Below are 12,652 nucleotides of genomic sequence, written 5' to 3'. Positions count from 1 at the left end.
CATCCATTTTACCACAACACGCTCAGCCGACTTGCTGCATTTCAGGCTGTTAGCCATGACGCAGACGTCGATGGTAGGCTATAGGCGAAATATAGGATAAGATGACATGCGTCTCCAAGTTGGAGCCTCCAGGTTGCAGCGCCTGGGCGCACGGCTCTCCACTCTGCAGTCGGACCGTTCAGCGACTTTACATTTACATGACTACGACTCTTTCATAATCTCCAATGCGCACTGCCCATGCAAACTGAACACACGGGCCATGGCATTCATATTAACTTTGTTTGTTATATAACAACCGAATCATATGGAATGGTTTGAAGTAGGCCTAATTCATTTATAATGTCGCATCCTCTGTGTAAAGCACTGATGTCCTTTTATATCGTTGGTCCGTGGTCTGGCGGATAACTATTGATTATGGGTCGGGTGGAATAACAAACTGATGCGAGGGGGAACGAGAGATCCCAAACTTCACGGAGTCGAAGTGACACCTGAATTATTTGATGGCTTGCATGCAAGCTCTTTTGATATGGATATGTGGATACTGTAGCCTACTGTTTCTGGGTTAGGAGTGAATGACAAAATGCATGCACCTTGAATTATAACGTTTGTTTTAATTTTTTGTTCGGCCACGACGGGCAGGGATTCTATTTTCCTGTTGAATTGCTTTCTGGACCAGACCAAACTACTTTTATTTACAATAAAATCCTTTTCGTTCCGAAAGTGCCTCTTTCCTCTTCCGTGACTGCAGCAAAAAAAAGAATACAAGTGTGAAAAGACCGCCCAGTGTAGCGTCACAAACGGACCTTCTCTCCTATTGGTTGGCGGGTAAACCCAACCCCTTTTGTCTTGTCTGAAGTCCCACCCAGGTCTTTCAATGTTTCGCCTACAGCTCGCTTCATGCCTTGTGTCTTGCCCCCCACACCCCATGTAACAAGTTTGTCTCATCAAACCACGTGACTCCCATTGGAAATGAATTGGAGCTGTTTCACCGCTCCGTTTTTGATGAGACTTCCATAAGACGGCCGTCTGATAGGTGTGAACGGCGCCTTAGTGTTGACATGGACACAGCTCCTTTTACGGTTTGGGGGAAGAGTACGAAGGGAGATGGGTTGCAGATAAATGGCTGAATTTAATATTTGCTGGCAGATGTAAGTCTTCTGTGTTATTTGAGCTACCTTATAAGCAGCGGTGGCATTTCATTCTAAGAGCTGTTTTAATTCCATTTTCGTCAACGTAGAGATGCTTGTCCTGTTTAATTTCATGTTCTAGCCCAAAGGCCATGCTGATGGGTTTGAAGTTTCCTGGTAACTTTCAATCAAACCATGCTAAATTATTCCTGCCTTCTCTTAATTGCAGCTGCAAGCTTCAGCCTAATCGGCTTAAAACCTATGACTATGCAGGGTCCTATTCAACTTTCCAAGTTGCTGTCTGTGTATCCTATCATAGTAGTGCTTTAGTTAACTGTTCTCAAATCAAATCTCAAAGGCATTATAGCTGGCGTTCAGCTTTACTCCAGATCCTTCAGTGAGTAATCTACTGGCAATCCTATATTAAAAAACAAAACAAAAAAACAACGCAGGGATGAATAAATGCTTCCTATTACTCTTTCAATACTTCTCAACTGGTTCTCAAACTCCAAGGGTTTTAGCCTTACCTTACATAGATCTCATATAATCAGATGTCTCACTTCCTTCTATGGGTTTCTAAGATGTGGTGAATCCTATGCATGATTTTTCCACTTCTGACTTTGCTTGGATGCCCACCATAAAATCACTCAAAACAACTCATTTCATTAAGGTATATCTGTGACAGCAACTAACACTGGTCTTTGTCCTTTCTCTTCCATGCCTCGTTTCTGCCATGCTGTCCATCCGCAAATGTCATGAGCCCCTGTTCATGATGGATTCCGGGAAGCCGGTCCTTGGTTCTGAAAAAGCTGCATCTTCTGTGTCAAGGCCGTGGGCTGCCTCCTGATCGCTACACGTCACACTCTTCAGGATCGGCGCAGCTACCATAGCAGCACCAAAAGTTCCAAATGCTACACTCTACAAGCTTTTGGCTGGTGGTTTTTCTGCAGCTTATGAAAGCTATGCTCTGCTAAACTCAAATGCATTTTACAGGCTCAGAACTAATGAGTTCTGAATTATGTTGGTTACGTGCTGCTGCTACATATATTCATTATTTTGCTCCTTATGCTGCAGGGTATTATAAATACTCTTAAACTGCTTTTCTGCATGCTTGCTATATGCGCTGCGCCAGGCAGCATAGCTTACCTGCTGCCGCCTTTATGATCATGCTTATATGCGCTGCGCCAGGCAGCAGTTTACTTGCTGCCGCCTTTATGATCATGCTTATATGCGCTGCGCCAGGCAGCAGTTTACTTGCTGCCGCCTTTATGATCATGCCTATATGTGCTGCGCCAGGCAGCATAGGTTACTGCTGCTGCCTTTTATGATCATGCTTATATGCGTGGCGCTTTCTGCAAGGCTCGCTAAATTCGCAGCTCCAGGTGGTAGGCTACTGGGTACTGATTCAGATATTAATTATAATGATAGAATGTCCCTTTCGATCCTGGTTGTCTGTGCAGTGGCAACCAGGATACCGTTTAGGACTCCTGAATTTCAGGGATCAACAGGCGCTCTGTTGAACACATTGACCTAGTCATCACATAATTCTAGCATGACCTATGTCTGATCCAAGCCCTTTTATTTTTTCTGTCTCTGCGTGGAATGGATATCGGCTTGGTCTTCCTGTTTCAGGAAACAACAGGTGCTCTGTTGTACACATGTATAGCTTAAGGTTGGTGATGATCTGCTTTTTGGGGGTTTCGGATGTTTTGCGCTGTGTTTGGGGGATTCGGAGTACCATGGTCGGGACTGATGCGCTTGATCTGAGTACCTAAAAAGCAGATCCAATACATCGCCAAACCATAATAAATATACTGTATTGCTCATCTATATTCAATAAATATACATTACATCCTTCTTGAGTTGTCTGACTGAAATGAGCATTTGTGCCTGTCGTAGACATGCGCAGAGCAAGTTCAGTCAGGGAACCTCAGTGCAGTTGCTGCCGGCCGTTAATTGGGCCACCTCAGCATCACGCTCTCATTCACATGATTCACTCAGCCAATCACACTCTCACTCCATCTTCATACCGGCTACTTTAACCGGAGGTTTGCATTCCTCCTCCTGCTTGCTTGCTCGCTGCTGCTACCGTATATCTGCGCGCTGCAGTATACAACCTTGCTTGCTGCTGCTGTATCAGCGTGCCGCTGTATACAAACCTGCTGCGCACCCACCTCCACCCCAGCTACCACCTGTCGTTTTGGATCTACTGTTTAGGTACGGGGGATTCGGAGTCCCATGGTCGGGACTAGGCATGCCACGGTATACCGAATTTCGGTAATACCGCGACAGGAAAAGCCACGGTGTTGATACCGTGAGATTTCCGAGCTGACGGTATTTTAATACAGCGTCGGTGGGCGGCGCATGCTGCGCATATGCAGTGCAACTCCACTCGCAGACTAAGGCAAAACATTTATTTTCACCACACAGCTGCAGTAGATTGAAAAGTTGCTTCCTACCTTTGAGTTAGTGTTGCTGAAAGACACCCAGATCCAATTGTATATTCCATATTTCCATATGTAGCCTACTATGTGTGAAGTTGTGAACTGTCAACACGGCACACAGAGTTGTGATCATGCGCAGTTGAGATTACGCACTAGCTCTGCTGCAGCGTGCAGGGTACAAAACGGCCATTAGGGGGAGCCATAACAGTGAAATACAGTGGGGAATAGTGTAATCAGTATAGGGTACAGTCAAACACATGTCCAAAGGGATCACTGAAAAAAGTCCTTGCAGTCTTGTTTCCATTCAGGTCCTGGGTAATCAATTCATAATCATGACAAGTCACATGACAAATAACAAAATTGAAATTATCATAAAAGGTAAATACAAAATAATATATGTAGGCCTACAGGTTGGGGAACAAAGAAGGGCTTATAAGGAGGTAGGGGTAGTCACTATACATAGGTGGGGGGGCAATCTTTTTCTTTTTTTTTAAATTATATATAAATACCGTGGAATACCGAGGTATAGGTTATCAATACCGGCACCGTACCGTACTGTAAAATATCATACCGTGGCATGCCTAGTCGGGACTGATGCGCTTGATCTGAGTACCTAAAAAGCAGATCCAATACATCGCCAAACCATAATAAATATACTGTATTGCTCATCTATATTCAATAAATATGTATTACATCCTTCTTGAGTTGTCTGACTGAATTGCTCCAAAAGATCTAAATGATGATATCAGACCATTTCTGTAATTGGCATCCTGTGTTTCGGGGTATATATATATTTATGTTTATATTATATCTATTTATATATATGCATTTGAATCTGTGCTTTACATGCCCATAGATGAACATGGACTTGTTCTCATTTCCATGGGCATCCACGGTCATGTGATTTATCTTCTCCTCGATGGGTCTCTTCCTGGTTGTTTCTGGTCCATATTTGTAACTGACTCCTGTTTTAAATAAGGTATTTTGTTGTCCCTATTCTTTACTTGCATTTAGAGTAGACAAGAGGCGCCTCTTAGGTATCAGTATGATGGCCTGAGTCTGAGTTCTCTGTGTATGATTACAATGTCTGTAAATGTTTGGGACACATATGAATGTATTGTATTTCGTATATGGGTGTTTATTATATCTTATGCAATGGATATATTTCGAGACTTTGTACATATCACTTGTGTCAATGTCACCTGATCGGTGACAGTGATTGGGACTGATGGTTGATGGGTCGCAGGTGTGGGACGTCACACTATATATACACGTGTATATGTATTGTCTACTCATTCCTTGAAGGTCTGAGGGAGGGCTGCGGCCCGAAACGTTACCATTAAAGTAAAGATATTTTGGTAGCCTTGGTGCAGATTTTTAATTTCTTCATCTAATTAACATGAATGTCAAGTGCATGTATATCACTGGATACAATTATGATGATCAATTTTCACTTCCTGAACTTAGGTTGAACAAGTCCTGACTCAGCGTTAGACATCAGCCTCCTGCTGGCCTCTGATGCCTCCATCCCTTCTGATGCCTCCATCCCTTGTTTCCTGAGAGAAGTATGTAGCAGAAGCCTCAGTCACCATTTAGACAACCCTCTCAATGCTCTGAGTGTGGCAAGGCCAGTTGGGTGTCTGGGTCTCCTTCTCTCCTGATGGCCAGGATTCTCTCCACCCCCTCAATCATCTCATTCTGATCCTTCGAGCACAGCAGTGTTTGGAGGATGGCTTCACTGTGGGCACACCAAGCAGATCTTCTAACAGTTGGCATCACAGTGAACAATACCTCCTTCCTCTGGGACTTGTGACAGTCCAGCTGAAACAGGATGTGCCTATAGGCCCTTCAACCCACCATTCCTTGACCTTTACATTGAACCAACATGGATAATACATGCCAATGCAATGATGTATTCCACAATGCATAGATTATTCCCTCTCAGTCCATGCTTTGACACCCAGAGCCTGAGAAGTCTGTTTGCTACTGGCCCAATCTCCAACAGAGCTCTGTCCCTGACTGCAACAACCATTTTATATCCATAGTGTTGATCAGTCGAGAGATCTTGAATGACCTTAAGGCAGATTGATCAGTGGAGGGCCAACAGAGATCCTGGTGAGTTTTGGTTTGATATCCAACTCTGTATCTGAATCGAGGAGCTTTCCTATTGGTCCAGATAACTTGTTGTCTGACAGAGTGGGACCATCAAGTTCAACTAGTCGGTAGAGAGGGAGACCATTGGAGGAGACTCAACAAATGTCAACACTGGTGTGAAAGCTGGAGTAATGCGGAAGCTGGAGCTGCACCTGAGCAAAAAGCTGGTTGGTGTGCAACCTCACTGTGAACTCCCCCTCTACCGGCTTGTTGAACTTGATGGTCCCACTCTGTCTGGACATTGTGATGCCAACTGTTGGAAGATCTGCTTGTTGTGCTCACAGTGAAGCCATCCTCCAAACACTGCTGTGCTGCTGTTGTGCGGATCAGAATGAGATGATTGAGGGGGTGGAGGGAATCCTGACCACCATTGGAATGTATTATCCATGTTGGTTCAATGTAAAGGTCAAGGAATGGTGGGTTGAAGGGCCTATAGGCACATCCTGTTTCAGCTGGACTGTCACAAGTCCCAGAGGAAGGAGGTATTGTTCACTGTGATGCCAACTGTTGGAAGATCTGCTTGGTGTGCCCACAGTGAAGCCATCCTCCAAACACTGCTGTGCTCGAAGGATCAGAATGAGATGATTGAGGGGGTGGAGAGAATCCTGGCCATCAGGGGAGAAGGAGACCCAGACACCCAACTGGCCTTGCCACACTCAGAGCATTGCGAGGGTTGTCTAAATGGTGACTGAGGCTTCTGCTACATACTTCTCTCAGGAAACAAGGGATGGAGGCATCAGGGCTCAGGAGGCCAGCAGGAGGCTGATGTCTAACACTGAGTCAGGACTTGTTCAACCTAAGTTCAGGAAGTGAAAATTGATCATCATAATTGTATCCAGTGATATACATGCACTTGCATTGTTAATACATATGTTAATTTGATTTGACTTTCAATATAAATTATTTCCTTTATGTCTTTAAAAATCCTAAAAAGAGGTTAAAACGGGCAAAATGTGCAATTTAGAAGTACAAGATAATGTAGGTTAGAGTTATTCTATCAAAAAAACAATGTCATATTTGAATTCTCCATCAAAAACACATAATTTAGACACCCAAGCATTTTGATTAAAAAAAAGAAAAAGTATGACCCGCCCTAATGGACATATGGTCATGGACATGAGGCTGGACATATGGACATGGACATGAGGATGGACATGGACATGAGGATGGACATATGGTCATGGACATTAGGCTGGACATGAGGATAAACATATTATGGACATGAGGACGGACAGACATGTAGACATATGGACATGAGGATGGACAGACAGACATATGGACATGAGGATGGACAGACAGACATATGGACATGAGGACGGACAGACAGACATATAGACATGAGGACGGACAGACAGACATATGGACATGAGGCTGGACAGACAGACATATGCATGGACATGGGCATGGGAAACACACAACACGCTGTCAGGTCCAGAGCCTATATGTGGCATGCGCCTGGACCGCTAGGCCAGCGGGCGCCCCAGGCTATTACAATTGTAATACTAGTCATTAAGCTACTTACTTAGGTAATTAGAGCGGGTCACATTTGCATGTTTGTAATTGTTAAACAGCTGAAATCAATAATATATCAGCATTCTGATATAAACCTGCAGGCTACATTGAGTGAAGGTGGGGGCCACATGTGGCCGGAAATTATATTTGTCTTTTTGTTGTTTGTAAAGTGCTGCACGATCATATTTACTGCAGACAGACAGACAGACAGACAGACAGTGTAGTTACATAAATGTGACTCACTGTTAGAGAGACTCTTACTCACCAATCAATATTACTGGCTTTGTATTTACAAAAAGGTCACACTGTGTGCGTGTGTGTGTGTGTGCAGGGGCGGAACTACTTTGGGCCGGGCCGGGGGGAAGACCGCACGACCGGGCCTCGCCGAACCTGACTCCCAACAACGAGAGAAGAGTTATGTGTGTGAGGAGCTGATCACAGTCACAGATAGAGGGAAAGTGTTATATTTGGCCTATTATTTATGCTATATATTATTGACCGCGTCTGTGTCACAGTCACAGACATTGCGCAGCAGTGCGCACACATGCTAGAGAGAGAGAGAGAGAGACAGATTGATTGATTGATTGAAGAATTTATTAACAGTTTGCAGAATTACAGTACATTTCAAGCACAAACTCAATACAAAGGCTGTTAACTGTGAGTGGACGACCCAATTAAGCATTACACTTGTTTCCAATAGGGCCCACCATGTTCAAATCATCAAAACATTTAGAGACGTACAAATAGACACTTCTATAGACAGAACAGGAATTCATCATAAAGGAGGTAAAAAGGGAAAAGAAACATATACAGTGAGGGGAAAAAGGGGGGGGGGGGCGGTGGGGGGGGATTCAGATTTTACGGGGGCCAGTTTCGAATTGCAGCCATCCGTAGGTGCCCTTTGAGAGCGGTTTTGAAGGAGTCAAGGGATTCGCATGTCTTAATGACAGTTGGTAGGGCGTTCCACATTTTGGTGGCATAGGAGCGAAAAGAATTTAGTCCCTTGTTTGTGCCGAATCTGGGTTGTACATGGTTCGTTGCACTCCCTCTGGTGTTGTGGGTGTGGACTTCGTTAACATTAAGGAAGTATCTAGACAGGTACATGGGTATCTTGGTGGTGTATCGAATCTTGTGGACCAGACCCATTGCAAGATGCTGTACTCTGTCGTCGACCCTAAGCCATTCCAGCCTGTCGAAGTGGGCAGGGGTGAGATGGGTTCGGGGGGCTAGGTCAAGTAGGAGCCTGACCAGGCAGAGGCAAGGAGGCAACCAGGTGCTCAGGAGGTGTGTAGGTATAAAAAATGAATAAAAATGGTAAAAAGGTGCTCCTGGGATCAATCGGGATAACAACACGATATAGAGAAAAGAGGGCTGATGAAGACCGTATAGGTCGAAACATGTCGGTTCAATAAAATATTTCCTCCTTTTGACATCAAGTGTGCCCGGATCTCCTCTTTTCTCTATAGGAGCCTGACCAGTTTGTTTTGGGAAGTCTGGAGCCTGGTTTTAAGGGCCTTTGAGGTGCTGTGGTACCAGGAGGTGCATGCATAGTCAAAGAAACCCTGTACAAGGGCTCCTGTTAAGGTCTTCAAGGTGTTTTTGTTGACCAGTGAGGAGATCCTGTAGAGGAATCTTGTTCTATGGTTGACTTTTTTGATTACGTTGGTGGCCATTTTATCACCGGAAAGATTAGCCTCCAGGATGGAACCTAGGTAGGTAATTTCATCTTTACGTGTGATAACATTGTCACCCACTCTAACCAAGAAGCCATTTGCCTTGCTGAGATTACTAATAGAGCCAAAGAGAATGGATTCAGTTTTTCCCAGGTGTAAAGATAGTTTGTTATCAGCGAGCCAGGTGCAGATTCTACCGAGTTCAGAGCTGAGGGCATTTTCAACCTGCAGTTTGTCCCTGTCCGAGACCAGCAGTGCTGAGTCATCTGCGAACAGGAACAAGTTGCAGTCACAAGCTGAAGTCATGTCGTTTACATATATTAGGAACAGTAGAGGCCCTAGTATGCTTCCTTGTGGAACGCCACAGCTCACTGGGAGGGGGGGGGGACAGTGTTCCGTTCACTTCCACCATCTGTTCTCTCCCCTCCAGGTAGGATTGCATCCAGCTCACTGATGTGCTATCGAAACCAATTGCTTTTAGCTTGTTAACCAGTATGGAGTGGTTCACGGTGTCAAAAGCCTTTTGGAGGTCCAGCATGACCATGCCGCAGTATTTGCCAGCGTCCACCTCTTGTTTGATGTGGTCGCTCAAATAGAGAAGGCATGTGTCAGTGGAGTGGGATGTTCTGAAGCCAGATTGGAACTCGTACAATAATTTATTAGTGGCAAGATACTTTTCAACCTGTTCATAGACTATTTTTTCCATCACTTTCGAGATGGAACTAAGAATAGAAATAGGGCGGTAGTTGCCGGGGTCTAATTTACTCCCTTTCTTGTGCAAGGGGGTTACTTTGGCCAGTTTGAAATCTTGGGGGACCTGTCCCTGTTTGATGGAGAGGTTTACTATGTGGGTGATGATTGGAGCTATAGAGATGGCTGAGTCTCTGAGAAATTTGGAGGGAATGTTGTCATGGCCTGTGGCCTTGTGGGGTTGGAGGGCACTCAGTTTCTTAATTACCTCATCAGTTGTTACCATAACTAGTTTAAAATCGTCTTTACAAACACCTAGGTTTCTGTAGAAGGTTGTAATGTGCTCTACACCAAAGAGCCCAGAGTGGGAGGGCAGTTTGTTAACCAGAGTTGTTGCTATGTTTGTAAAGAAGATATTCAAGTAGTTGGCCACATCAAGGTTGTCAGTGATGAGAGTGTTGTCTGATTTGATGATTATGTTTGAAAACCTGGTTTTTTGTTTCTGACCATAGCCTAGTTGATTGTTTAGTAGCTTCCAGAGCTCATGAGGATTGTTTTTGTTTTCCTGTGCTTTATCATTGATGAAGTTACTTTTAGCTGATTTGGTCATGGCAGTTACACTGTTTCTTAGCTTGATTCGTTGGGTATTTAGGTTGTTCAAACGAGCTTGGCGAACACTGTCGAAGCGCTTGGCTAGCTTTGACTTGCATTTTAGAAATTCAGAGCATTTTTTGTCTCTGGCTTTCATTGCAGCCAGTATGTCCGAATTCATCCATGGTTCCGAGCGGGTTTTGCCCCTGGTGGTTCTCAAAGGAGCCATGTTGTTCAGTACTGATGTACATTTGGTTTTGAAGCCAAGCCAAGCTTCTTCGACAAGTGTGCTTTTAAGCTCATCGGACCAATCCAGACTCTCCAATACTTGGTTAAAGACCTCACTAGAGTAGGTTTTGAGGTCCCTTGATATGACTGTTTTGTGGCAGCCGGTCTTAAGTTTTTGTATTTTTCGGGTGCAGAATATCATAAAATGATCACTAAGCCCACATACAATAACCCCTTTCTTGGAGATTCTGGATTTGTCCGAGGACAGAATGAGATCAATGACAGTTTGAGTAGAATCACACACTCTAGTGGGTTGGGTAATTAGCTGACTGACACTATGTAGATCACAGAACTTACTGAATGACTTAAACACAGGTGCTTCCTTACGTTGCATGTCTGTATTGTAGTCGCCAATCAGGATTTTCTCTACACATTCCTCCTCAGCTAAGCACCCCTCAAGTATATCATAGAACCCATGTTGGTCAGGCGGTCTGTAGACGGTGCCCACTAATACCGATTTAGCCTTTTTGAAAATTAATTCAACCCACACAGTTTCAATTTCATCATGCTGTAAGTCAGTACGAGTAACATATTCAGTGTCTTTGTGAATATACATACACACACCACCACCATGCCTGTTTCTGTCGTTTCTGATCAAAGAATAGTTCTCTATTTCAACTTCTGGGTCTTTGGTTGACTCATCAAGTTTAGTTTCAGAGAAGCTAATGATGTTCGCCTTACCGCATTGAAACATATGCCTGATTTCAGCCATTTTGGGTCCAAGGCTGACGTTCAGGTGAAAGATATGTAGTCCGTTGGCTCTGACTATGGTGCTTATTTCCTCCGTGGTGAAGTAGGAGAGCGGAGGGCCATTGTTGATGTCTGTAGTAGCCGCGGGTTGCCGTGGGGGGAGGGTGGGGGGTGCGTGGGGGTCGTCGTGGGGTGGCGGGAGTGGGGGATGGGGTCCCTCGTCCAGGTTTGTTGTGGGCTCTGGTGGGGTTGATTGAGCCATGGTGTCGACTGGAAAAATAGCAGGTAAAGTATCACGGTGTGGCCGATTGGGTCCGTCTCCAGCCGCGTTGTCCCCCGTGGTTGGATGTGGAGACTCGTCACGCCTGTAGATGGTGGTGTTGACCGTGTCTTGTGCCTCGACTGCCGCCGACGTTAGATCACTCCTCCGCATCCTGCTGTTGCCTGGGACGCGCTCGGCTCTTGCGAATATAATATCCACAACCGGGACGTCAGCGTGTGTATTCAGCATGGGTGTGCAGGTTGGCTGGTGAGGAAGGATGCCAGCGGAGTTGTTGTTGTTGGTCGTCGCCTGGCTGGTCGACATTGGTGTTGTTGTGTCGACGGCGATTCCATTGTTCTCTACCGTTACCTGTCCACTCCGGAGTAGTCTTGTCATTTGTCGTGTGTTCACGGGACCAGGGTTACTTTCGATGTCGCCAGACAGTAACAAAATAATGAGACAGAAAGATCTCTTCACTTTGCAAAGCTGGAGCTTGTTTCTTCGGGCCAATAAGGACTAAATAGCTCCTACGCCGTGTCCAGGACGCTTACCATTGTTCACGTTGTTTTCGCCACTGACCAGGTAAAAGTCGCTGTGAGAATCCGGTTGAAAATCCCCTTTTACGGTTTTGTTTTTCTCCATTTCAATCCGTACACCATAGGAGGAGAAAGAGAAAATGTGGAAAAAAACGTGACTTTGAGTCAGAAGACGCGCACGAGCGAGAGAAAACACGTCTTGCCATGGTGAGAGCGGAAGTGGCAAAAAAAAGAGAGAGAGAGAGAGGTGCTGCGTGTTAAAAAATAAATAGGCTACTCATCTTTGTTCTGTTTCACCTTATTGCTGAGTGACGCACACAGGGAAAAGCAACAAGGGGTTTAGAAGCGAAAAAGTCTGTTGTGGAGAACTCCACACATATGCACTCCTCACAGAGTGATTAGCCTACTAATGAGTGACAGGTGCTGCCACTTTTGGAGCGTGGCTGAGAGAGCGTGTTGGAGAGAGTGTGAGACAGACTCCACGGTGCTTGTACAGTCCATTGCAGTACATTCTCATCAGACATGATATTTTGCTAAAGTGTATGATATTATAGGCTATAAGCTCTGTATCTGGTTAATTGCGGGAGGATGCGGGATTTGCGGGGGCCCGCTGGTTTTATCTGTCGTGAGTGACTGTGTAAAAAATCGTCCATCGATCATCTGACAGCCCGGGCCCCCAGGAGGT

Source organism: Electrona antarctica, assembly GCF_951216825.1.
Source record: "Electrona antarctica genome assembly, chromosome: 1".
Lineage (NCBI taxonomy): Eukaryota > Metazoa > Chordata > Actinopteri > Myctophiformes > Myctophidae > Electrona > Electrona antarctica.
Note: the sequence above shows the minus strand (reverse complement) of the source record.